Raw genomic sequence first — 24,128 nt, 5'->3', positions numbered from 1 at the left:
CCAGTGAAGACCCTGGGTGATTCCTGTGCAGGAACCCAGAGAGCAAGATGTCCAAATTGAAGTAGGTGAGATCTCAGGAGCAAAGAAAAGATTTGATAGAATAACTGATTACATAAAGAGACTGAATAAACTTGAGGGATAAAATGATGACAAAGATGCTCAGAAAGGCAAATACAAACTCCAGTGAAAAAAAACAAAAGACTATACAAGAAAAGAAATGTAATCAGAGTGGTTACTAACCCTACAATATTTTTCATGGTCACCATAATGTAAGCCCTGTTACTCATATTCAACTCCTAGACTAAACCTATAAAGAGAGCACAAAAGACTTCATTTTAGTCACAACACAGATTACGAATGTCATAGAGGATCATTTCCTTATCCCCGATGTGTAAATGTAATGATTCTATGTCTAATGAACTCATGTCCTTCAGCTCTAGGAAATGTCTTCTATTTCTCAATATCCATTTTCTCTTACTGTCACTACTATTAGTCAACTGTGGATTAGCCCTCTAAGACTCCTTTCTTTTCTTTTATGATTTCCATCTTTTTGTCCTCTTTGGGAGATTTCTTCGAATTTATATTCTAATGCTTTGTTTAAAAATATATAGAGATTTTTTTTGTAAATGTTTTTAATATCCAAAGGCTCCTAACAATGCTCTGATTTTTCTTTTTTCATTGCATCCTGTTCTTTTATGATGCAATATCTCATCAAATTTCTCAAGGGTGCCAGCTGGGAGTTTCTTTCTTCCCTTCTGTTTCTCATGTTTACTCTTTCCTTGGGCCATTCTTGTTTTTATTTTTATCTGTCTTTCATGATGTATTTTTATTTATTTATTTTTTTTTGAGACAGAGTCTCACTCTATTGTCCAGGCTGGAGTGCGGTGGCATCATCTCAGCTCACTTCAACCTCTGCCTCCCAGGTTCAAGTGATTCTTGTGCCTCAGCCTCTCAAGTTGCTGGGATTACAGATATGCACCACCATGCCCAGCTAATTTTTGTATCGTGTTGTATTCTTTCTTCAAGTATCTGATCATCCTCAGTTGTCTTTACTTTGGAATGAGACAATAAGGTACTAATTGGCTTTGGGTTTTTGTTTGTTTATTTGTTTTTTGCACCTGGAATGAGCTTACTAGTGGTGATTTAACCTTGTGGTGATTTAGCATTGTCAGTTAACTGCTGCATGATCTCAAACAGCACTCTGTGCTTTAGTTTCTTCCTAGAGTTGTGAATATTAAATGAATTAATATATAATGTCCTCATTGCAGTGTTTTATAACTATTTGCTGCTTCTATTACATGCATTATAATTACTTGGTAGGGACTCAGCTATTTAGCTATTTCCTAAATGTCAGGATATCAGTAGTTTCATTTTGGGGGCCACCTCATTTTGTAGAGAGAACAAGGCTGTCAGACTTTTAGTGGGGTGAGGGAGTAAAGGTAAAGGTAAAAGTAGAGGAGGGCCTGTCTGGCTGCCAGGTGGGGTGAGAGACTAACTGCTCCTTTGGGGTATTTCATGAATCATGGTGATTTCAACCCCATTACTCTCTCAGCTGATGTTTATGAGTTGCCTAGTCTCCTAGATTTTGCGTTGCAAAGACTTCCTCCTCAGTTCTAGCCTCCTCCACCCTTACTCTTGTAATTTAGGTTTGGCTTCCTTTATCTTTCTTCTACCTCCACTCCTCCATTCACTGTTTACCCTCCAGAAATTCTGTAAAATTGCTTATCTGCCGAGAGTCCCTTTACCATTACTATGGTGATTATCACTTTTTAAATGCCGTTACTATCGTTTTAGTGGGGTCTTGGTGAGGATAAATCAAGTGTGCTCATCTGCCATCTTTAATCAGACACTCATTGGCTCTTGACAGACACAATGCCTGGTTCCACGTTTGAAATCCTAGCTCGTTTATGTGCTTTACTTACACTTGTAGGATCCTTTAAGCTTGAGTAAGATGAGAAAAGGAGGGAAGAAAGGAAATGGTAGCCAAATTGACTTGCTTTAGTTGAGGGCCCTTTGACGACATTCTACTATTGCATTCCCCTCCTGGAAGGACCTAAATTTGCAGTCAGCAGGAGAGAGGATTTTAGGCTAAGGTTCAGGAAAGACACTGCAAGTAATGATAAAAATAAATCACTTGAAGAGGAAGATATAATTACTTCCAAGTTCCAAAGCTATTATGAGCATTTCTTTTACTGTAACTATTACTGGATCATTCCTCCATGGCACTATTGCTGGAAGTCAGTATGTATATTAGCTCAAGAATAGATGCGGGCTATTTCTACAAAATACAGTAGTAGTCCCATTATGAATAACAATTATTCACTGGCTTACGATTTATATTTCCATTACATTTACCATGTGAACATATATAGTAAAATTAGGCCATTCCTTTGAAGCTCAGGATGGTGGAATTCACAAGCATTTATGATATTTAAGCATTTTAAAATGTTATGGGCAAATACAAATAACTTCAATAGATTAAGAACTACCCTTCAAACAAATAATTACAAATAATAATAGATTGGCAACCACAACTATAATTAAAGAATCTAATAATATATAATCTATGTTAGAGGAAAATGTGTTTTAACCATGACATATGTATCAGTCGGGGTCTAATCAGAACAAGAGAAACCATTACATGTATTTATAACAGAGGGAATTCAATATACAGACTTGGTTACACAGGTGACAGAGAACCTGAGAAGCTTAGAATAGTGACAGCAGGAAGTCACTCCCAATCCTGGACTGAAGGAACCATTGGAGGAGACGGTGTTACCAACGCCCAGGGACTAGGGTCACTCAGAACAGCCACAGCCATGGCAGCCTTTCTGGCAGTAACTGGAGCCAGACCTCTGCTACTGTTAGAGGCACCATCCACATCTGAGAGGCTTAGGGAGAGAAACCCTGGCTTTTTCCTTCCTCCCGCCTTCCAGTGTTTCTCATTGCCTGAGCCCAGCTGGAGCCTAGGTGACCCGGGAGCCAGAGAAATCTGTTTGCAAAAGTGGGCACTGGTAAGACAAAGAGCAGAGTAGGTGAAGGGTGAGGAAGGAGTCTGAAAGCAAACAGGCCCATGTATAATGTATTTTACATGGCATTGTCATTCCTTAGGTTAAACATATGCTAAGAGACTATGTATTATAGAAATATATGTGTACATGCCTCTACAGCTCTATATATACTCAGATCAAATTACATCTTGTCCAGTCAAGTCAAGATTGTCTTAATGAATTCAGATCTAGTTCAAATAAGCCATAAACTATTGCTCCTCTAACTACAAATTAAATGATACTTTTAATTTTTTAAAACCAAGAAACACATCACCCCACCACCTTTGGAAGTGGAAATGATCTCCCTCCTCACATTTTGTCTCTAATCCTGACACTAGGAGCATACAGTCTAAGATGCACAACTAAAATTCCCATGACTGCAGAAATGCCATGCAGCCTACCCATATGTAACTCATCAACTGTGTGGCTTTTGAAACCAGTGACAACTAACTTGAATATTCTTTGGTAATTTTCATGAGAATATAAAAGCAGTACATTCTGAAACCTAGGCTTCACAAATAATGAGGAACAGTTCTTTGGTTCTTCCTTTATAAAAGATAGTGGTGGGAGTGCTGAACTAGCTGTTTTTCCCTCACTAATTTCTGCCTGGCAGATGGCAGAATAAAACATTCGTAGTAGACAGTGCTTTCTTTCAGAGACTGAAATGTACAGCTACGTGAAAAAAGCTTGAGGTTTGGCCTTCTTCAGATGTGAGCATTACATCACCAAAAAACAAACAAACAAACAAAAAAAACAAAAACAAAAACAAACAAAAAAACCTCAGAGAGTTTGAGAGGCAGCAGGGGTGCCTTCAGCCTGTGCTTTCTAGAAAGTCTGATGGCTGGCAATGTGGAGTGGACCAGGCTAAGCCCAGCTGGTCATTCGCTCATTTCCTTTTTACCCGTCGTCTGAGCATCTCACTGTAACACTCCCTTTATTCAGTAAAACTTTACACCAAGAGGAAGTCAAAACATGGAGTTGCCAACTGCACTGCCCTTTTCATCCCGACCTTTGTTGCAACAGAGTAATAGCTTGGATGAACGAAAGGGAACTGTATGATTAATTCTAAATAATTTATAACAAAAATGGGTAGAAGGGAGAAAAGGAGAAAGAGTGGGATAAATTAAAGGGGGAGTGGCTCACGAGGAAATTTTTCCAGCCAATGGGAAGCGTTTATTTCAACGCTGCTAAGCCCTCCCTCACTCCAGCGTCAAGGTTATTCACGGAGAAAATCCCCTAATAACAGGTTATCAGCTCTGGCTAATCACCAGGAGTGTTAAAATAGCTAGAGGACCAGGCCTGTTTAATCAGACTCTCTGGGGTGACACCTGGGTATCAGTATTTTTTAAAGATACCCTGTGATTTCAACGTGCAGCCAGGGTGGACACTCTCCAAGATGAGCCCCACCTTGGGTATATCATGGCCAAAGGCTGAACAACAGGAGCTTCAGAGAGAGATGATTGTTTTAACTGGTAAGAAATCACACTATTTAGTGCAGTGGAGCCCAGTAGGTATTGTTCCAGGAAATTTATTCAGCCTCTATAAGCCGGAAACTGCCCCCGCAGCCCTGCCAGACATTGCCTTCCACTCACCTCCCTCTGAGCCGAAGTTCTCAGTGGGGGTGGCCTTGTCCCCTGGGAGGTCTTTGGGAAATCCATGGGGGTGTTTTCAGTTGTCACAATGATTTGGTGGGTGAGGGCCTGGGGGAAAACTAAGCTGTTAGAATGGGCAAGGGAGGGATGGGAAGGAAACCAGCATTGAAGTTATTGTAGGTTAACTACTGCCAGTCTCCCACCTCCCACCCTAAGACACACCCACACACACCCATGCACAACAATTGTAGGCAGCCTTTCTGAGCTTAGGGAGAAGTAACGTGCCAATGCAGGGAAGCTAAGAGATGGAATCCAGGAAAGAGATGGGAGAATACTCTCCTTGCATAGTAAGGCCAGGAAAATTAGTTTACATAAAATAGGGTCAAAGTTGAATTAGCAGAAGCACTATGAATCTCACATGCAAACAGATGGGTTGAGAAAAGAAAAGTCCAGGAGAGAATGAGATGCAGGCTGAGCAGAAGCCCTCATTTCTTCATGCCCACATGCATACACCATCATGGGCCAGAGCTCACCTCTTCCCAGCATAGGTAGTCCAACACTGGCTGTCCAGGCCCTTGCAGCCATAGCCAAAGGTAGACCTGTGGTTGCTCCTCCATATCTGTGTCACAGGACTGACCTTTACCAACTCTCCCAAAGCCATTAAAGAAAAAAAAAAAAAAAGTTTTGCCATCCAGGAACACTATGCCTCCCTTTCCCACAGAAACCACTAGAGCTTCTTCCTAAGCCATTTGTCTATCTAGAGTGGGTGCCCCATTTTTCCAACTTACCCCAACACAAAGTCTTCTCCCGCTTCTTTTGCAAAAGTTCTCGGTAGCTCATGCGAGAGAGGTTGATGACTCTTAGCAATATACAGTTAAGCTTAGATCTCTAGATGACAAGAAGTGTCTGGAAATACCATAGGCCTGCCTCCCCTCTCAGGGAGATGAGAATATCCTTAATTTCTTCCCTAGGATTAACAGCAGGGCTTCTTGCAATAGCAGCTGTGACAGACAGAATAATGGGCCCCCAAAGATGTCCAGGTCCTAATTCCAAGAACATGTGAATATGTTACTTTACATGGCAAGAGAGGCTTTGCAGATGTGATTAAGATTATGGACCTTGAGATGGGGAAATTATCCTGCATGATCTGAATAAGCACAATATAATCTTGAGTCCTTAAAAGCAGAGGACCTTTCCCAACTGTAGTTAGTGAGAGAGAGACATGACTATGAAGAAAGGTCAGAGAAATGCACAATGCTGGCTTTGAAGATGGAAGAGCTGGGTGTAGTGGCTCAGGTCTGTAATCTCAGCACTTTGGAGGCCAAGGCAGGAGGATCACTTAAGCCCAGGAGTTCGAGATCAGCCTGGGAAACACGGTGAGACCCCATCTCTACAAAAAATAAAAACAAAAAATTAGCCAGGTGTGGTGGCATGTGCCTGTGGTCCCAGTTATTCAGGAGGCTGAGGCAAGAGGATCACTTGAGCCTTGGAGGTTGAGGTTGTAGTGAGCTATGATTATTCCAGTGCACTCCAACCTGGGTGACAGAGCAAGACAACGTCCAAAAAAAAAAAAAAAAAAAAAGATAGAGGAACATGGAGGAAGGAAGCCATGAGCCAAGGAATGGGGACAGTCTCTAGAAGCTGGGATGGGCAGGGAAAGGGATTCTCCCCTAAGCATCCAGAAGGAAACACAGACCTGTAGACACCTTGATTTTAGCCCAGTGGGACCCATGATGGACTTCTGACCTACGGAACTGCAAGATAACTGTGTGTGTTAAGCCACCAAGTTTTCAGTGACTTACTACAGCAGCAAGAGAAAACAGCAGCTGGCTAAAACACAGCCAAAGTGGACTACAGTTGGAGGTCTCCTGTCCTGCTATTACTAGAATACAAAGTACACCTGGGTTCCTAAGGTAACTGGGAGACATAGAATCGATTTTGTGCTCTGGACATATTGATTAGATGCAAGTCCCTCAAAGTTTCAGCATCAACATTTTCTCTCTTCTACCATTAGAGGCCCTTGGGTGAAAAAGTGTGAGAATCACTGACAAGAGAATGTTGTCCTGATTCGTGTCATTTACACAATGGAACTCATCTCTGGGGCATAAAGACAAAAGGAGACAACAACACGAATCTGAGCCATGGAACTATCTCAAGATGATATGATGTTCGAAGCAGATTTTTGTGGATATTTCTTTATCCAGAAGGAGAGTTGTACTTTGATCCATGCCTGGTCCTGGCTCTGTGGAGATTGCTCAAGATATTGATCCATTTTCTGTGTTGTTCCCAGCTTGCCTGGTATCTTCAACCAACAGGGGCTGAGGATAATTATCCTGATTGATCTGTACCTCTGCTGGTATAGATCAGGAAACAAAGCTCCTGTGTGGATGGGAAGACCATGTATGCTGTGATAGCCTTAGTCACCATCTTCGAGAATCTATGGGATCCCATTTGCTCAGAGTCCTTCTCCTCCCCCAACCTCCAAGGGTCCTTGTATCTGCTTGTTGACAATCCCCACCTCCCTGGCTCTCATGACTTAACACCATTCTTGGAAGTCCCCAAATGATACTACTGTCCTGCTCCCTTGGATGGAAACCCCATGGGATTCTGAGGTAGTTCATAAGGGTAAACTGGAGTTTTGGTTTAACCAATACTCCTGTGGTCTTCGTTGCTGTGAATCACCCATCTTTTCCCTGAGTGGGGAAGGATTACCATTTTTACCCCGGATGGCTTTCCTGTTGCCAGTCGTTCACTTCCTTACCCTAAACTGCCTCCAATCCAGCAAGCCACATGGCTGCTGTTCTCTTAGATCAATCCTGACAATACAGTATGCAATGCCCAACATGTACGAAACTGATGGGAAATAATTTGCAGCCTTGTTTCTGATTATATATTCAGTGTCATAAACATATAGACTTGCAGACATTTGATCTCAATGGAGATGGAACACAGCTCCATATATTGACGTTGCAGGTTTGTTCATGCTTATTCAATTTTCTTCACATCAAATAATTCCCTTCCACCCCTAGCTTAAAAGACCTGTCCTCTCCCCTTCCTGAGCTCTTGTTCCTATTTTTTCTTCTCTCCCTCCCTAAATCATTATTTCTCTCAGTAACACCTTCCATCTTTAGTTTCTTAGTAGTTCTTCCCAATGCCTGTACAGAAACCCAGATCTGTGGGGAAAAAAAAAAAAAAAAAAAAGCTCATAGGACCTTATTGCCCTCTCTAGTTTTTTTTTATTTTGGGCTAAACTTCTTCATGAGGGTTTGTGCCCACTCCCCAGCCTCACCTCAAATCCCCTACAATCTGGGTGTGACACCCGCTTCTCAACCACAGTTATGTTCTCAGGAGTCACCAGGATTCTCCTAACTACCTAATCCAGTGGCTTCTTTTCAGGTTTTGTTTGTGTGGTTGATTGCTTTAGATTTTCCAAAGTTTTCAAATGGACAAAAAACTAGGGAGAATAGTATAGTTAATAAACGTATATACTTGTTACTTAGATTTAACCATTGTTACTATTTTTTTTTGTTTTGAGACAAAGTCTCACTCTGTTGCCAGACTGGAGTGCAGTGCGTGATCTTGGCTCACTGCAACCTCCGCCTCCTGGGTTCAAGTGATTCTCCTGCCTCAGCTTCCTGAGTAGCTGGGACTACAGGCGCACGCCACCACGCCTGGCCAATTTTTGTATTTTTAGTAGAGACAGGGTTTCACCATGTTGGCCAGGACAGTCTCGATCTCCTGACCTCGTGATGCACCTGCCTCGGCCTCTCAAAGTGCTGGGATTATAGGCGTGAGACACTGCACCCAACCTCATTGTTACTATTTTGCCTCGTTTCATCCATTTTATCTGCTAAATTATTGTTCATTACAGACATTCTAACGTTCCACCCTGAAATAATTCAGTATGCTTTTATAAAAAAAAAAAAGAACATCTTCCTACACACCCACAGTATCATATCACGCCTAAGAAAATTAACAACAAATCTGTAATATCATCTTATACACACTTTCTACATTCCTATTTCCTCAATTATTCTGGAAAAGTCTTCACAGCTGATGTATTCAAATTGCAGTCATGGATGTCCACCGTGTTTGGTGGTTGTATCTTGGTTTTCACTGATGACCTCCCTCTAGCATTTGCCTCTGTTACGCAGTTCCTTCTTGGAAGACTTTCCCTTGGTTTCCATAATATGGACTCTTCTTTCTCTTAGTATTCTACTCCTGACCATCTGTTTTCTTCACAGATCTTCCTTTGCTACTTGTCTTTTCAGTACTGGTGCTTCACAGGTTTCTGTCCTTCACTCTCCATTCTCACCTTGAACTTGCTTCCCAGGCAATTCTCCTGAATAATATTCCATTGTATATATGGATACCACCTATGGTGTGGCTATACCACATTTTGTTTACGCATTTATCAGTTGATGGACATTTGGGTTGTTTCTACTTTTTTGGCTATTATGAATAATACTGCTATGTACAGCATTTGTATACAGTCATGTGTATTGTGTGCAAGTTTTTGTGTAGACATATGTTTTAATTTCTCTTGGGTATATACCTAGGGGTGGAATTGCTGAGTCATATGATAACTTTATGTTTAACAGTCTAGGAAACTGCCAAACTGTTTCCCAAGCAGCCGTACTGTTTTACAGTCCCACCAGCAATGTAGAAGGGCTCTGATTTCTCCACATCTTCACCAACACTTGCTACTGTCTGTCTTTTTATTATAGCCATCATAGAGGATGTGAAGTGGCATCTTATTGTGGTTTTAATTTGTATTTCTACACTTGAGATTTGGCACGGCCCACTCTATTGCTTCATTCATGTCTCTGCTTGAATGCCGCAACTCCAGGGAGGGCTTATCCAACACCGTTTCTAAAAAAGCCCTTCTGCAACTCACTGTCCCTTTATTCTGCTTTACGTTCATTCATAGCATTTAATGTTCCCTAGAAGATGTGTGTTTGTTTACCTCTTCTGTTCCCCACTAGAATGTCAGCTCTAGAATCTAGAAGGGCAAAGATCTCATCTTTGTTTTATTTTCTTTTTCTTCCAACTTTCCAACTTTCTTTTTTGGTTCAGGGGGTACAATGTGCGGATTTGTTACATAGGTAAATTGCATGTCACAGGGGTTTGGTGTGTAGATTATTTCATCACCCAAGTAACAAGCATAGTACCTGACAGGAAGTTTTTTAATCCTCACCCTTCTCCTACCTTCCACTGTCAAGTAGGCCCTGGTGTCTATTGTTCCCCTCTTTGTGTCCATGTGCATTCAATGTTTAGCTCTCACTTCTAAGTGAGAAAATGCAGCATTTGTTTTTCTGTTCCTGCATGGATTCGCTTAGGATAATGGCCTCCAGCTCCATCCATGTTACTGCAGAGGGCATGATCTCATTCTTTTTATGGCTGCATAGTATTCCATGGTGTCTACATACCACATTTTCTTTATCCCATCCACCATTGATGGGCATTTAGGTTGATTTCGTGTCTTTGCTATTGTGAATAGTGCTGCGATAAACATATGCATCCATATGTCTTTACAGCAGAATGATTTATATTCCTTTGGGTATATTTTTTTGAGTATAGTAATAGGATTGCTGGGTGGAGTGGCAGCTCTGTTTTAAATTCTTTGAGAAATCACCAAACTGCTTTCCACAGCAGATGAACTAGTTTACACTCCCACCAGCAGTGTATAAGTGTTCCCTTTTCTCTGCAACCTCACCAGCATCTGTTATTTTTTTGACTTTTTAATAATAGCCAGTCTGCTTGGTGCAAGATGATATCTAACTGTGGTTATTTGCATTTATCTAATGATTGGTGATATTGAACATTTTTTCACATGCTTGTTGGCTTTGTTTACTGCCTTGTTTACTGATGTATTCCTAGTGCTGGGTACCATTTCCAGCACATGACAGACATTCAATGAATATTGTTGAATAAATACATAAAGTATATCATAATTATTATCTGAGAGTAAGCCCTGGGTTTGTGTCACTTACTAACTGACTTGCCTTAGGCAAATTTCGTAATCTCCGCAAGTCTCAGTTTTCTTCCCTGTAAAAATGAGCTAGTAATACCTCCTGCGAAGGACTGTCATGAGGATTCAAGATAAGCAATGAAGGTGCCTCATATTAAGTGCTCAATTCATAGACCTGTAATTACCCATAAAAGTAAATATCCTCCTTTACGCATTTGGTTGAAGGACAAAGGGGATCATCAAACCTGCTTCCTTAGAACCACAATTTATCAACTAAAAAGGCCATGCTAGAAGCTAAAAAAGGAAATGAATCCATTTCAGTGCAGTAGGCTCAGAGAGCTGTGTTTACACAATGCCAGAATACCCAGGCTTAGAGATACTATGTTCAAATTCAAGTCAAGCCACCGCTTTGTTCTGTAAACTGCGGCAGGGTTGGAGGGGATGATTCAAAATGACCTCAGCTTTTGTCTAATTTGGTCCTGTGACCAGACCACAGGCAACGCCTCATCCAGGGAACTGATTTCTTTTGCAGCTCTCTGCTAGGAGGCCCATTGACATGATAAAATGCTGTGCAGCCTTTATGTATTACTCAGCCATAGGATGAAGCATTTCTCCATGTTTGGACATGGAAAGACCTTCAACAAGTATTGTGGAGTAAAAAATTCAAGTTGCAGATGAAATACACAGCACAAACACACACCAACAACACTCCATTATACTTGTATGCAGGTTCCTACATCTATATATAAGCAAAGGGTCTTGAAGGTAGAAACCATGTCAGTTACTCTCACTTCCTCAGAGAAGCAGGGAGTGACTAGAACTGGAAGTGGGCGTCAAAGGAGACTTCAGCTTCAACTATAGGATTTGTTTACAAAGAGAATGTGTTATTTATGTAATTAGAAATTAATTTTTTAAAGTTGCTCAAGCAAGATGATGCTAACACACCCCATTTGAAGTAAAATGAAGGAATTTACTTTTCCCTAACTAGTGGTTCTCAAATGGGCAGTCTCACCCATCAGAAGGTGTTTGGAAATGCCTGGGGGCATTTTCTGGATGTCACAAATTCTCCTGGGGGCTACTGGCATTTAGTTCCCCAGGGACAGGGGATGCTAAATGTCCTATCGTGGGGAAATCCCACACCACAGAGTAGTATCTCTGCCCAGAGGCCAACAGTGGCCCTAGTGAGAAACTGCACAAAAATTTGGGTTGGTTGTACTAGTAAATTCATCTATTACTGCCAGGTGTGGTAGCTTACACCTGTAATCCCAGCACTTTGGAAGGCTGAGGTGGAAGGATTGCTTGAGGCCAGGAGTTCAAGACCACCCTGGCCAACACAGTGAGATCCTATCTCTATAATAAATAAATTAATTAATTTTAAAAAGGCAAACTATATATTAAAAAATATATTACATACAATTAAGAGGCGTTTTTCTGTCTTTGAACTACTGAGACGCCCAACACATGTTCTCTCTATATAAAATAGTAAATTTTATCACTGATGATCAAGAGAAGCAAATAGAAAACCATGCCAGTTGCTCTTGGTGGGAAGCCTGGGTTTTAATGGAGCTATTGGCATGGGTTTGACACCTCCCATTTAGAGTATGTGAATATTTCTGAGAATAAAGGTCGTCCAGGCACCAGCCAGTGCCCTTGTACTTTGCTGATACTTTAAGACAAATGTCCCATTGGCCAGGCAAGGCTGAGAGCCTTCCAAGGAAAGTTGGGAGGGTCCCTTCTCCCGTGGGTAGCAATTCCAGCACAGGACTATCTGCTTTCAGACTACTAGCTCTTAGAAAGCAGCTTTCAACTCACAGGAGTAACAGAGAAAGGTGATAGGCAAAACGGAAAGAATATATGATAGTTTCCCCTTCAATTTCATACCCTTTGACACTACTATGGTTCATACATTCAACACATATTTATTGAGCATCTACTATGTGTCAGCATTGTGCTAGGTGCTGGGGCGTAGTAGAGAACGAGACAAATGCTTGCATTCTAGTGGAGAAGGCATAATAAACAGATACACATCAATCAGGTCATTTTAAGTAGTGGTTACTGTTGTGATGAAACAGCATGCTGATGTGATTGGTAAAGACTAGCGGGATCAACATATCATGCAGACTTCAGCAGAGATGCCTCTGGGAGGTGATCTGAGGCCAGCTGGGCCCTGTTGTGGGGAATGATAATTGTGCCGTCAGTGGCCAAGGTGGCAGCCATGGAAGGCCTGTGCCTGTTCCTGTCTCTTCCAGCCCAGCCCAGGGCATCATGCTGTCTGGAACAGCAAGATGCAGTCCAGATCTTGTAGGTTATCTGTGCTCCAGGGACAGGAAAAATTATGAGGAACATTCACACTTCTTATTTTGTTTTTCAGTCTTCTAAGCCCAGGCTTTCAGCTGCATCTGAGGCCAGGATTTCAGCTGTATCTAAGGAAGTTGATTTCATTTGTTCTAGAGGTATAGGACTAGAGTTTACCTGTGGATAATCGGCATGGGACTTTAAAAATTACTGTTACTTAAAACACTTGTATGGCCATCACTTTGTATCAGACACAGTTCTAAACACTACAAATATTAAGTCATTTAGTGCTCACAACAAATCTACATAACATGAGCAGACAACTATTATCCTCAGTTTATGCATGAGGGACACTGAGGCTGTTTCTCTAACAAAGGCTTTCCAACCAAGCACCCTTTCTAGGGATACACAGTGTGGTTCTGGCTGACAGGTAGTGCCAGCATCGGGTGGGGCAGACCTGGCAGTGGTGGCAGCAGCAGAGGCGGTAGTGTCAGACATGCAGATTCTTGACCTGCCCCAGAGCTACTGAACCAGAATCTGGGCTCTGCAGGTGATTCTGATGGATGGCCAAGTTTAAGGACAAGTTAAGGCCAAGTTAAGAGATGTAGTCCACTTTTTCATTCTTAGAAAGATGATCTGAAAGATTAGCCTTCCATATGTAGCTAATTGTTCAAAATCAGGTATTTTAATTTTATGCAGCCTTTCCCCTTCTTTGTTAAAGCTCACTTCTCAGGTGGAGGAACAGGGCACAGCAGGGTTAGAATCAACTCGTTAATCAGGGGTCATTACAGCAGGATGTAGTGCATGCAGGGGGCTGGGATATGTGGTGACGGGGGCTGGGGAAGGTACAGGGAGAGGCACTGCAGACCACAGGACAGTGTCCCTGCCTGACAGAGTACCTCATCCCCATGTGCGAGAAGGGGAGAGGGACAGACAGGGGCACTGTCCTCTTATAGTGACATCCCATGTACAGCTAGCCTAAGGCAATTTAACAATATATCCTTGTCAGGGAGAAAGGAAGAAAGAAGAGAAGGAAGGAAAGGAAGGAAGGAAGGAAGGAAGGAAGGAAGGAAGGAAGGAAGGAAGGAAGGAAGGAAGGAAGGAAAAAGGGAGGGAGGAAGGAAGGCAGGGAGATGATTTAATGTTGAAGGCATCCCCCCTCACATTCCCATGAGGAGATGCCTCAGAGAGAACCTGCATTTCCCTGAGGTTCTAGGTTACCATGGGCCTTTTTAGCACATAGCTTTTTTTATATGTATATATACCTAAGAGGGGATCTAAAGATTTTTCATTAAACATGACCCTGAATGCAAACCAACCATTTGCATTGGTCGTCAGCCAAAAAACATGGTCTGTCTAGTGCTAGAAGAAAATGGCTGTATTAGGGCTCCTGAGAGATGTATGTGTTCCATTCTTCATGGGTGATTTAAAGGATTCTCAGGAGACATTTTGATTCCATGTATTTCCCTGTGTGTGCTGACTTTAGACACTACCTTTTATGTAAGAGGCAACCACACTGTTTATGAAAGCCTATTTTCTGACTTTCCATGTTGTCAAAGCTGAAAAATTGGCTAACCAGATTCTACCCTAAGCTGTAAGATCCACACTGTGAGGGAGAAACTAGACTGCAGCCCTAGAAGGAAGCAAGAATTTACAATCATTAGTGGAAGCTGGCTGTAAAAATATCCACTGCAATATTTCTGTGCTTACACAGTGAGTGTGTGCTCCAAAACCCTACAAATTGCAGGGCCAGGTGTCTCTGAGTCTGTGAGGGTGCTAGGCAAGGGGTCAGTGCACTCTTTCCCCACCCACACTGCCCTTGTCTTGGCAGCTTGGGCTCTACTTGTCCACCTTCTGCAGCCAGCCCTGTTGGTGCTTCTTGATCCTGTGGTGACCCCTTCCTCTCACTGATTAGGCATGGAGTGGACCCAGCAGGGACTGTGCCCGGTCAACCTGAGCCTCCCTCTCACAAATGTGATCTGAGTGGCAGGCCATCTGTGGCTGGGCATCCAGATGGCAGCAGGCTTTGGAGCCATGAGGTCCTGTGGACTCTGGGCTGGTAGATGCCAAGCAGAGACAAGCAGAGAGAAGCAGGGATGAAGTGGGCCTGGAGTGAGCAACCAACCATGTAAGCGACTCTCCCGCGCTGGTTTCCTGGGCCTCACTGAGCCTGACTTGCTGTCCTAGGTCTCCTTTACCTATAACCTCACACCAACCCCAGTCCCCTATTAATTGAGCCAGTTGGCATTGGCTTCTGTCTCCTGCATCCGAACAAGGCTTTACTGGAGCAAACCATGAGGCTGAGCTTTACACTGTCCCCTGGGGCCCTCAAAGGCCTGCCAAGGATTTTACAAAGGAGCCAAATCTCTAACCCCTTGTAGAACTCACTGTGGTGCTTCAATCACTTGTCACCTCTTAAGACCCAAAATGCAAACTTTTACATGGTCTTAGCAAGTTCGTTAAGAAACCCCTTTCTACAGGACAGGTATTTTTTTCCTGGCGCCATGTAAAATGCCCACACTTGTTCTGTATCCTTCCTTTTCTGATGAGTTCTCTGTGCCACTGAATGTCGGGTATGAATTTCCCCTAGCTTATCAATTAGGTGTAGAAACAATAACAGTAGTTTCCAGTAGTTTTCAAATTTTCAGCACAGAAAGTTTTTTCTTAAGCTAAAGTTACTTGAAACCTCAGTACAGAAGACAGATAAGCAGAGCTGCCCTCTGGTTTCTTCTTTCGGCATCTCTGCCCCACTCCATCTGCAGGCTCTTCTAGAAGCCAAGGATGCCAGGGCATTGCTCAGGGCGGCAGATCATTTCATCCTTATCTAGAGCAAATATCATGGAGCACCCGTTACATATTATAGCCCCTGCCAAGCCCTGGAAATACAGCAAAGTACAAGACACATCCCCAACATAAAGGAGAGGCGGCTGGGCGAGAGCCTATGCCAAGTTTGGAGGTGCGGCTAGGGCTGTGGGGCTCAGAGCTGAGAGGAGTTGCCAGGGGCTAGAGTAGCTGGGGAAGGCGCCACTGCCACTCGGCATGTGGGACTGCAGCAGAATTTCCTTAGGTTTACATAAAAAGAGAAGGGGTGCATACAGACAAGACACAGACAAGAGGAGAAATGTGAGCAAGGGTGGGACTGTCTGGGCGCACTCAGGGAATGGCCAGCTGATGAATTTGGTGGGAGTAGCAGGGCATTCTCAATGGGAAATAGGAAGGGGCCAGAATTTGAATGACAGGCTAGGAAAATTCAACTCATTTCAGAGGCCATCAAGAGCCCTGAATGATTCAACTTAGGAAAAAAAGCATTAGGAAGAAAAAGAAAAACAAGATAAGCACAAAAATGAGACATCAAGCTGCTCAGTTGTGGTGTTTGATGTGGATCTGCAGGAAAGGCGAACGGTCAGAAAAGGAAACATTGGTGACACAATTCCCCACTGCTGACCCTCTTCCCCAAAGGGTCACACGTCTTCCAGACTGAAGACAAGCGCATTATCTTCCACTTATTTGTCAGGCATCAGAAAGCACAGTGACTCATTTGAAGTCCCCAGCCGAGGACTCCCAGGGGCCCTGACTCACAGGCCTTCCCAGAAGAATCCTGTCCAAGCACATACGTCTGATCACCAGACACTTGTTCATCGGCTGGTGAAAGCAGCCTCCTGGCCAGGTCAGTGCTTCTCAGATCTTTCCTCTTCTGCTCAAACCCATGAACAGCAAACACCTAAACTCTCTCCCAGCCTCAGGCTCAGCCTCAGCTTTACTATGACACACTTGCAGCCAAAGGAATCCAGAGAAGAATGGCCCCATGTTGAAGCCTCTCCTAAAACCAGCAAAGTGAACACAAACACCTACCCAAAAAGACAGTAATTCCTTCTCATTTGTGTGTGAGCAATAGCAAAAAAACAAAAACAAAAACAAAAACAAAACCCAAACACAGTCATTCTTGAAGCAGGCATGAGCATCAGTGCTATACAGGTGAAAGCTGTACTCAGGCTACAAACTTCCATGGGGACAACAGTGTCAGCCATTCCCTCATTGGACACAATTTGATGGTGACACATTAGGGCTAGCCAGCTCTGTCTCTGTCTCTCTCTCCTACATAATCAGTAGCCTGAATCTGTCCAGCAGTAGACTAGAGTGAAATAGATTCCCCAGGTGGGAACATAACAAAGGACTTTACCCAACCACTCCAGAGCTCTTAGGCATGTTATTGCATAAGGCACGTGTTCACCTGTGTCACCCATTGTGTGATGCATGCTCCAACAGAAGAGTAAATGAGATATTTAGAGTTGATGTCATGACTCATGAGATGGAGGTGGAATTGAAGATCTTATAAGCAAAAGTTTAAAGAGATGCGGCTAGTAATAAATAATATTTGAGCTGACAGGGGAACTCTACATATATCTTCTCTTTGATCCTTATAAGGATCTGGAGACATGGGGAAAGTGCATGTCCCTTTTCTGTTGCTTATAACAGAATACTTAAAACTGGGTATTTTATAAGGAAAGAAATGTATTTCTTATAGTTATGGAGGCTAGGAAGTTCCAGGTTGAGGGGCCACATCTGGTGAGAGCCTTCTTGCTGGTGGGGACTCTCTGCAGAGTCCTGGGGTCCTCACATGGCGAGATTCTCTTCCTCTTCTTGTAAAGCCACCAGTTCCCCTCCTGTGATAACCCATTAACCATTAATCCATGAATGGATTAATCCACTTATGAGGGCAGAGTCCTCATGATTCAATCACCTCTTAAAGGCCTCACCTCTCAATACTGCCCCATTGGGGATTAAGTTTCCATGTGAATTTTGAGGGGAGCATTCAAACCACAGCAGTGCATTTGGGCAGGGTGGCAAGAACAGAAGCATAAAGAGTCTGAGTGTCTGACACAAGGTCCCTGAACAAGGGAGGGCTTGGACACCCTTTCAACCTGGTCCTCTGGTTTCAGAGGCTGTGTTCTTTCCAACAACTCCACAGGGTGGATGAGAATGACATCATCAGAAAAGGGACACAGAGGGACAAGGACAGCCACCGTACATCCCCCATCAGTGGAGGAAGGCTTTCTGGCAAGTGGGTTGCAATGGACTTCCCAGCACCTTGCTCAGAATTTCCAGGAATCTGTTTCCAAGGCTCTGGGGGGCAAGGGCAGAGGACGTTCCATGGTACCCTTAGTCAGGACGGCCCATCAGCTGCAGCTGCAGCCAGTGACTCAGCACTGATGGGAAAGCCGTCAGCTGGAAGCCAGACCAGACACGCTCCCTGAGGCCACTGGCTATAGTCAACACTGGACACGTACACCTCCCAGTGCCCATCACGACTCCAGAGGAAGGAACTCTTCAAAGAACCTCCTGGTGACTGTGCTGCCTTTCTTCCACAATAAATATGTCATCTCTCCTTCATTATTTTATATATATAATACATACATAAATATATATAAATTATATATAATATTATTATATAGAGATATATAAAGTTTTTTATAGAGGCAAGGTCTCACTATTTTGCCCAGGCTGGTCTTGAACTCTTGGGCTCAAGCAATCCACCCACCTTGGCCTCCCAAAGTGTTGGGATTACAGGCATGAGCCATCGTGCCTGGCCACTCTTCATTATTTTTCTATTCCAACTAGTTTTCTAAAATTTTCTAATTAAAAAAAATTCAAACAGTACCAAAGGCTGTAAAATGAAAAGCAATAGAGGTTGAAATATAGGATTCTAGTTATTGACACATAAATGTAATGCAGTATCTGGAAACTTCCATTTTTACAAGATGAGAAAATTAACCTTCCATTTCTGCTCTCCACACCTGTCCCTAACTTCTGGGTCCCTTGATATCACTGCTCCATGGCACCACGTTTTATAACTCGTATGTCTTGCCCTAGAAATATAATTCTTTGTGCTTATATACCTTGATTCTTAAAATTAAAAACAAACAAGTAGCATGTGTAATACTCTGCTTGTGGTAGTCTTATTCTTTCCAGAGGCAGGTGGAGACCCTCAAAGGAGGATGTACAGTCACGAATCATTAAACGTGTGCTGCTCCGAGGGAAATAAGTTGGGAGAAGGATGTGGGAAGGGAAGGAGTGATGTACTGAAGTTATTTTTCCTTAGCATGTTGAAGGCATTTCTCTAATTCCTATCATTATCATCCATGAAGGATGGGAGGAACACAGTCAAGGACCTTCCTTCACATACTTATCTGTATTTTTGAGCACTGGCCATGTGCTGGGCACTATGCTAAGTGCTTAAGAAGCACGTAAAGAATGGTTCTCACCTTCAAGGGGAAGACAGGAAAACCAGTGTGCAGAGAGTAAAAGCTCCAAAGAGGCGGGGTTTTTTGTCTTTTGTGGCTTGTTCGCTGTTGTATTTGTAGTATTCAGACTAGCCAATTATTAAATGAAAGAATGAGAGCAATGGCAGAGCTATGCATGGCTGGGGGATGGGGAGACAGGTAGGGGAGGAGCACCTATGACAGCACTCAGGAGGAGCCCTGGAGGGCTCAGAGAATGCTCCCAAAGAGAGCTTGGGTTGAATTTTGAAGACCAAGTAGGAGTAGGACATGGGAAAAAATTGGGAAGGGGAATCCCCAGTAGTTTGGTGGAAGCAGAAGGTGAGTTTGGGAATGTGAAAGCAGATGAGGAGGGAATGATGAGGGGAAAGAAGGGCCTTGTGTGCCAGGCAGAGAAGCCTAGCTGCATTCCAGGGGTGACAGAGCGCCTCGGAGGGTTGTTAGCACAGGAGTAGTGTGGTTGGGCTGTGTTTTAGAGACGCTCTGTGTGGGTAGTGCGGGGGTTACCTGGGGGCTGGAGGAGTCTAGGTAGGGGCTCTGTGATGAGACATGATAAGAAGCTGGCTAAGGTGCTGAGGTTGGAGGGAGGGGCCTAGACCCAGGAAACATTTAGGAGGTAGAGTACGCACAGTTTGGTAGCCGAGGGGCTTTCTGGGATCGACAAGAAGTCCACATTGAGTTTCTGATCTGAGTAAATGAGGGGATGGTGACATCATTCACAGAAAGAGAGATTAAGAAAAGAGTAGTGGCTTCAACAAGTTTTGAGGAGGTGCTCAGTGCCACTGCAGATGTGTTGTGCATGTGGGATATTCAAATGGGGATGACTCTAGACAAGTGGATCTATCTCTAGATCTGAGACTTATTGGCAAGTAGGTGGTAGATGAGGCTGAGGACAGAAAAATGTAGGGTATTATGCACATGTATGAGAAACACCACCTTTAAGCATGGATAGACATAGAAGTCCACGAAGGAGACGGGGAGAAGATGAACTGGAAGAGAGGTCACTGTTTCTGTGCAGCGGTGTGTGAACAAATGAATGATGAATATATGTGTATGTGAAATGATGAATTACCTTACCTTTCCTCCTGGCTTTCCCATCTTGAACTTCAAGCATTAGACTATACAACTAGAATCTTTCCCCATTAATCTTGGTGCAGCAGCCACCAGAGGCATGACCTAGTTCTGCATGTGGTTATAAAGTTTCTCAAGGGTTTTCAGGAAAGATTGGAAGACACAAAGTCTCAGTAGTTTTCCAACCAGTAGTTTCCCTGGCAATTAGCTTTATATATTTTTAAAATAAACTTTCTATTTTGCAGTAGTTTTTAGATTTTGAGAAAAGTTGACAAGATAGTACAAAGAATTCCCATATACCCAATACCCAGTTTCCTCCATTATTTGTGTATTACATTACTGTGGTACATTTCTTATAACTAACGGGCCAGTACAGATATAGTATTATCAACTAAAGTCCAAGCTTTATTCAATTTCCTTAGTTTTCAACTAGGGTCCTTTTTCTCTTCTAAGGAAGCACCCAGGTGACCACATTCCATGTGGTTGTCATGTCTCCTTAGGCTCCTCTGGGCTTTGACAGTTTCTTACACTTTCCTTGTTTTCTTGATGACCCAGATAGTTTTGAGAAGTGCTGGTCAAGTATTTATAGAATTTCCTCCCATTTTATTTTGACATTTTTCTTATGGTTGGACTGGGGTCATGGGTTTGGGGGAGGAAGACCACAGAGGTAAGGTGCTGTTCCCATCACATCCTATCAAGATACAGACCATCAACATCATCACTGCTGATGTTGACCTTAATCACCTGGCTAAGATAGTGTTTGTCAGATTTCCCTTTTTCCTCCTTTCCATGCTGTACTCTTTGGAAGGAAGTCTGTGTGTGGCCCACACTTAAGGAATATGGAGTTATGCCCCACCTCCTTGAGGAAAGAGGCAGTTAGCTTTTTAAATCTCACCCTGCCTTTTCATTTGAAGAGAACATCTCTTCAACTTCTTTTCCTTTCTTTCAGACACCCTTTTAAGAACACACCGGCCTGTCAACTATAGAGTCTGACTTTATAGGGACCTTTTATGAGACTTAATATTTCTAAATGTGTCTAAATACACACACCTCAAAAAAACTACATCGCAAGATTTTAAAATGCAAGTAAAATGACTTCCCTTCGGGCATGGAGGTCCCCTTCGAAGCAGGCCTAGAAGGATGCCTCCTTGTCCAGGGGTCCATCTGGCAAAGCCTCACCCTTTGTCTGCTCTGCTGGTGCCACGAGTGAGCCTGGCCTAACTGCAAAGTCAGAAATAAGTGACACCACCCTCCTCAAGAGGGAAGGATTAGAAAGGAAGTACTTGAAAAGAATAATGATGCAGGAGATATTTTCATTGTATTATAGATAAATAAAGTCCTACTTTGTTTCAAAAACAACACTTTGTTCCTATAAACCAAGAGTATCATTGTAAAAAACACAACATGATCAGAGATTGGATCACTTCAAAGAGAATTAAGGCACAGAGTTTCACACCGAGACTGTAGAAAAGAGGATTATTATTTAAAGATACTGAAACTCTAACAAGAATAATTGTCATGTGAGTTAGGAAACATAGTACTTGTATCTTAGCACAATAAATTTTTACAATTTAATAAAACATTATTGCACTCTGATAAGATAAAACCTTAATCCCCCTGCTTTGTTTCCCTCCCGTGGCTGTTTCCTGTCCCCCACCCTGCTCCCCTGCAACCCCGCTGCCTCTCCATGGGTTGGGAGGAGCAAGGAGGCAAAGCACATTAACTGTTTTTCTCTCATTCTCTTTTCCTCCTTATTGCTTGGACTTTGAAGTTCAATGTCATGTAAACATTAACTTGCTTCTTAAATAAAGCTGCAAAGAGCAAACTGTAATCTGAGCATATGATTTACCTCAACATTTTCCCATGAGCTCTAAGGATTCTGATTTCTTCTCTACCATCATGTCTCTGTCTCATAGAGTTACTTTGAAATAGTCTTAACTTATCATTATTATTGTTATTACTTTGGTATTGACATGTTTTCCAAAGAATGCCTCTTCGAGATGATTTTAGATAGCAATATCCACTGAGTTTTAAAAATGTTGTTACATTTTTTTTTTTTAATTAAAGAAAAAACATGTTAAATGGCAGCACAGGTGGTAAAAGATGGGGCAAAAATTATACTGGCTGAAGTTTGGGACTCTCTGAACACCTTCATTAGTCAGTTTCACAAGTAAAATTGATTGCACAGGTAAAGCCTTAATCATCTTATTATAATTTTAGGAATAATCCACAGCAGCTAAGATGGTACATTTATTTTTTTGCTAGTCACCAGCCATCGTCTGCTTATATTATCAACAGTGTTTGTTTGTTGGTGTCTTTTTTACAGTTGTGCTAATCATGGTAGTCTAAACTAGTCTAGCAAACACTTCAACTCACCAAACTCTATGCTTCACTAATGCAGTCTTTGCAAAACTGGTGTTAAAAGGAAGAGTTTTCTGAATTTGCCTTGGAGATGTTTTTATATTTTCTCCTAGGTTACATTTTATTTTCCCCAAATTAAGGAAGTATACAAATATAGTGACTTTTCCTAACCTTGAGAACTTTAATATATGTTGCTACCTGGGTTGCTGAAGAAAGAATCCCTTAGTCTTAACAGCCTGACTCTGTACAAACTATATTTAATTACTCCCCTTCTATCTCCACTGTAGGTGGGTTCTTTTGCAATGAACAGTGTATGTCATTTAAAGTTGGCTTGCTGGACCTGAAGTGTGTCAATGTATGATTTCAAATAAATGAAAGACTGATACTAAAAAAACCGCTAATTTTCTTAATTTTTTTCCCCTGCACTGAGCTGTTTTTCCTTGACACACAATTAAATAGTTTTGAGCCTTTGCTAAATTACTGTGTGGTTAATTTCGCTCAATGGCAGGAAAGTTAGATATTTGTAAATTTCCTCAGTGCATCATTCCTGATTAGCTGACCTTTTCTAAATACCAAATGGACCAGTTGCAATCAATTCTATCAGCATCATGATCAGCTTGCATTTATCCATAAGACATCTGTTTGTACACCAAAATAAAGTTCTTCACTGTTTCAATTCGCTTTTGAGAACTGGCATAGACACAGAACAAATGGCTGATAATGTTACAGAGTTTTGAATTTATCTTAAAATATGATCACTGCTGTTTACACCTAAGTTTCAAAGAATACCTTTTTTGTTGTTATTCTGCTTGTCTGCTATTATTTTATCTTTATAAATACACTCTTCATTTTACAAAGTAACTTCAATTGCTTTATTGATTCCAGATAGCAGGGATAACATACCCAATTAACCTTGAAAACAAGACTGTTATCATCACATGATTTCTGAATAACATTAACACTTTTTACATTCATACCTACTCTCCAATCCCTTTTTCTTTCTCTTCTGCCATTCTTTCCTCCTGTCTTTCTTTTCTTTCTTCATCAATTATTTATTGAGCATCAACATATCAGGTACTACGCTAGATGCTGGGGAATCAATAATAGATAAACTCTTGGTCTCCATGAAGCTTATTCTATTGATTTAAAATCTTTCCTATCTGTTTGTTCCAAGGGTCATTGAGAGAAAATACACTAATGGAATTCATGGGAAAGAAAGCAAACATAGAGAGCTTTCACTAAGTTGGAGAAAAAGTATGTCACCAACCTTTAGCTGTTGCAGAGTAATCTTCTTTTCGGGCTCTGGCTATATCAACAGTTCCTCTTTTCCCCAAGAACTGGCTCTGGAAAGGGCATTCTTCTTCCTCTAGCATAAATAACCCTGGGTGGGAATGTTTAGATGGATACCAGTTGGATGAGACCCAGGGCAGAAGAAGAGGCCTCCTAGAAAACTCAGATGCCCATATTCATTTGGTAGGGCTGCCCGAGGCCTTGGCTAGAGGGCTTCTGT

At 42.3% G+C, this 24,128-nt stretch overlaps 1 protein-coding gene across 1 annotated transcript in view; it reads right to left on the bottom strand.

Annotated features, from left to right (window-relative positions):
• ZBTB38 (zinc finger and BTB domain containing 38) overlaps positions 1-24,128 on the bottom strand; it is a 144,527-nt gene extending 120,399 nt beyond the window's left edge. Inside the window, exon 1 of the mRNA XM_012002643.1 lies at positions 23,886-24,128. The gene's annotated coding sequence lies outside the window, so the exon portion shown is untranslated. The remainder of the gene's footprint in view (positions 1-23,885) is intronic.

The sequence above is a fragment of the Mandrillus leucophaeus genome, unplaced genomic scaffold (genome assembly GCF_000951045.1).
Source record: "Mandrillus leucophaeus isolate KB7577 unplaced genomic scaffold, Mleu.le_1.0 Scaffold693, whole genome shotgun sequence".
In the NCBI taxonomy this organism is placed as follows: Eukaryota; Metazoa; Chordata; class Mammalia; order Primates; family Cercopithecidae; genus Mandrillus; species Mandrillus leucophaeus.
The sequence above is the reverse complement of the archived record's forward strand: the minus strand, read 5'-3'. Positions and strand labels throughout refer to the sequence as shown.